The sequence below is a fragment of the Octodon degus genome, unplaced genomic scaffold (assembly GCF_000260255.1).
Source record: "Octodon degus isolate 3935 unplaced genomic scaffold, OctDeg1.0 scaffold00200, whole genome shotgun sequence".
Classification (NCBI taxonomy): Eukaryota; Metazoa; Chordata; class Mammalia; order Rodentia; family Octodontidae; genus Octodon; species Octodon degus.
In genome coordinates, this window is record NW_004524776.1 from 1,762,145 (window position 1) to 1,764,917 (window position 2,773).

Genomic DNA, 2,773 nt, shown 5'->3' on the forward strand with positions numbered 1-2,773 from the left:
ATCAGTTTCTCTGTCTGTTTTTCCTTGCTGGACTGAAAATTCCTTGAGGAAAAGCTATGTCCTGCTTCATCCCTGTAAGCTCAACTTGTAGTTTAAAAATGTTAGTTGAGTGGTGAATTGAGAATATCCTGCAATTTAGTCTTTTAAATAACTGTTTATCAGCTTCCCACTGTTGATGTAAGACTTTCTGAAACTGAAAATCACAAGCAATCTGAGCTGACATGAAGAATTTCCTTAGACTCCGAGTTTGCAGGTAGAGAGCAAGGTTGGGGGAGATGAAGTGAGGACCAACCTCACTTCAGGGCAGGTATGACTCACAGTACACTTCAGATGGCTGCCTTGGAAACGTTAGTTTGGTGTTTCCAGAGCATTCAGGAACAAGTAACTAGAAATGAAGCTGCCTCTTCAACCGTTTATTCAAAGCTTTGGTGAGAAATCCAAATCTTTTGGGGAAGACCAGTCTGGAACAGCTGCCTTCCTTTCCTTTCAGTGTCCTATCACACTGGCTTGCTTTTGCTGTATGATACGGAGACCTCTGCCACTCCCAGTCTAGAAAGGGACTGGCAAGGGCAGACATGAGCAGTGATAAAGAGAGAAATCCAGGTGTCAACAAAAAGCAAAGCTCAGAATTAGATTTTATTTATATCTTTTGTGGCTGACTCAGCCCACCCTGAGGGTGGGGCTGGTATGGTATAGAGTGGGGCTGGCATCACATGTGGTGCGGAGGATTGAACCTTGGTCCCCTGCAGTTGCCTAAGCTTGCCTAAGCAGTGCTTTAGACCACTGAGCTCTCTTGTCAGCCCCTCTGAATTAGATTTTATGATGTGCTCTGTGTGTGTGTGTGTGTGTGTGTGTGTGTGTGTGTGTGTGTGTGTGTCTATACATTATGTGGAAGATGCAATGAAAGTTCACTTCAAGCTGCAGTGAATTCAATTTCTCTCAGAAATTGGCCTCAGCCTGCTGCTTTCCTCTCCCTAATGTGCCTTCATGATCTCCTCTCCACCTCCTGAATTTGCTGGGTCACTGCTTCTCTGCTTCCACTTCGTTTCATCTGAATAGCCACTGTGTCAGCAGGTGATGTCAGGCTCCCAGCTGGGGGTCCTGGGGAGTTGATTTCTGAAAACGGACCTATCTTCATACTTAATCTAGTCTCTGTGTACACAACCTCTGTGCAAACAGCTGGAAAATGAGTTGAGTCAACCAAGAAGCTGATATATACAGATCTATGCAGGGGTTACTATTGGACACATATTTTCACAACCTCTCAGTGAAGAAGAGCTACTGTCCCCGTTTTACAGGAGAAAACATTGAGTCTCATAGAAGAAAGGTGACTTGTTCCAGGGTGGCAGAGAAGAAAGGTGGCTTATTTTGGGGTGGCTGAAGCTGTCTGGGAAAGCTGAATGTCCCAGTTACCAGGATCTTAAATCTGCTTTCTTTTCTGACAGGTGCGACTCACAGTGCACTTCAGCTGGCTACCTTGGAAAAGTTAGCTTGGTGTTTCCAGAGCACTCAGGAACAAGTAACTAGAAATGAACCTGCCTCTCAACCTTTTCTTCAAAGCTTTGGTGAGAAATCCAACTACTTCTACTGGCTACATATATAGTACTCAAAATTTTAGATATGATTTTCTATTTTTAAGATGTATTTCTCCTTTCTACTCCTCTTAGACCTTACACCAAGCCTTATTTATTTTAGGGCTGCTTGCAAACGTATAGATGAATAATATGAGTCAGTAGCTATCTCCTATGATAGTCAAACTAAAATATATCCTGAAGTAATTATCAGAAGGACTTAATTCTGAGTCCATGTTGCATAATGGAAAATTTTGGGACTTTGATGCTGCTGTCTCTTTGTGTGTGACTTTGCCTAAATATTTACGATCACTAAGTTTCAGGCTTTTTGACTATGAAACATAGGTAATGAAAAAACCTAAACAACATTAAAGGATGTAAAAAGATATGCCTCAATCTAAGTGTTTCCTCTTACGTACATCTCAAATTTTGCTATGCGTTGATCAGGGTGGGCTGTGTTGTGCTGTGAAAAGACGCTGTCACATGTCGGTGGCCCAGCGCTCTGCAGATGTACGTTTTGCTCATGCTGTATGTCGGAGGCTGGTTGCCGAAGCTGTCTCATCAGTCACTGAGAAATGTAGGTTAAAGGAAACTTTGCCATGACTGACCTCAGACTGAACAAATGATAGCACTTTGCTCCTTCTTCCGCTGCTGACCACGGTCCTATAGGAGTGTTTAGTTTTCATTTAGAAGTATCAACATCTTCAACTCCAAGAGAAAGATGATTTAAGATGACATAAGAGTGCGTTTGGTCTCCCGATTCTTATGACTCCTTTTGTTCCTTTTGAAGAAGAAGTTTGAGAACTGTCTTCTTGACATCGCACTGGCATGAGCAGGTTACAAAAGGCTGCCCCCCGCCATCCTGCCCGTCCAGCAGCACCTTAGCTCTTCCTTCCCTGCAGTTGAGCACCATGATGGGTGAATAACTTCTCTGTACATCTCATAGACTATAGGGATACACACCAGTGTCTTTTCTGCTCCAAGACTACCTCCAATTTATCAATGATTTCTTTCACCATCCTACACCATATATATTCTGTTTACCTAAGATCAATGTATAGAATCCTAATGGTTTCAAAAGTTCCTCAAAAATCTCTTTTCAAAAGATGAGCCAATCAGTGTTGTAGCTACCGATGGAAAACAATCAATACTGTTTTGCAATGTGGATAATAGCTGTGCAAATTCAAGACTGAAATATCAGC